Raw genomic sequence first — 1,221 nt, forward strand, 5'->3', positions numbered from 1 at the left:
CGCTGTCTGCCTGTCACACCCTCCTCCAGAAACCATCTACCCCTGCCCTGCCCAGCACACAGCCCCAGTTTGGGGTCACTGGGATAGCAGCAACATTTGTGAAGCACCTAGAGTTACCTGCAGCAGCTCAGAAAGGCTGAGACACAACCACAGCCACCAACCTCCTGTCCTTAGGGTCAGCACAGTAAATCCAAAGACAGCGACCAGCTCAGCGAGAGCCTCCGGCTCTAGAACGAGCGCGTGGTAAATCACTCCTCTGCCCTTGCTGGGGTGAAACACCCCGGAATGAGAGGTTTGTGCTGGGTTTTGAGGGGTTTCTTTACAGCTGGGCTACTGTGAAGCTAACCAAAACAAAGAGAACAGCCGACTGGCTGAAGTACCAGGCCTTAACCAGAGTGAACCCGATCAGACGACCTGGAGAAGGGACAGCTCTGCCCAGCCCCAATTACTTCACAAGTCTGTCCCAGTGACGCTTTATTGACATTGCACATTGTCCCCAGCTGAGTTCCAGAGGAGAGGAATGGACTGCCCAGCAGCAGACTTCATCACAGCTCCGAGAGAATTCCCTGCAGCCGCTGTTCTGAGGACAACCGCACACACACGCACCCCCAGCCCACGGACGGACCCCGAGCCCGTCCAGGCCGGGGTTCGTTTACAGTCAGGAATCCTTCCGAGCTGCGCTGCACCATCACACACCACTGAGAGCAGGTCCTACCAGAACGGGTCTGTCCTGCTCCCTCCCGCGTCCTGCCCTGTGCAGCTCTGTTTACACCACAGCCCCGTTTCCTTGGGGCGTTGTGCTGGGATGCTGCCAGTTCAGGCTGCTCGACACCAGGCTGGGACAGGGCAGAGTCCCACCGGCCTCCGCTCCTTCCACACACGTTAAGAGATCTGGCTTTAGGTCCTACAGACACCTTCAGCTCGTGTGATTTATGCCCCCCCGGTATCTGTTTTCTTTTCTTGGGGCAGATGGGTGCACAGACAGAACAGGATTACAGCAGTACTTAAAGACAAAGTGGAGGGGGGGCAAGGGCAGGGTAATTAAAAATTACCTTGTAGGCAACGTTCATAAAAGGATCGCTTTAGACAGCTAGTAAAGAGGGAGAGAGATGGCTGAAAGGGCCAGAGTTCAGGCCACATGAGCAGCAATACCACAAAACTGAAGAGCTCTTGAGATTAACAGTCCATCCGCGACCCTGCGACACGCAGGGGTAAGCATAA

This window comes from Buceros rhinoceros, unplaced genomic scaffold (assembly GCF_000710305.1).
Source record: "Buceros rhinoceros silvestris isolate BGI_N320 unplaced genomic scaffold, ASM71030v1 scaffold22993, whole genome shotgun sequence".
Lineage (NCBI taxonomy): Eukaryota > Metazoa > Chordata > Aves > Bucerotiformes > Bucerotidae > Buceros > Buceros rhinoceros.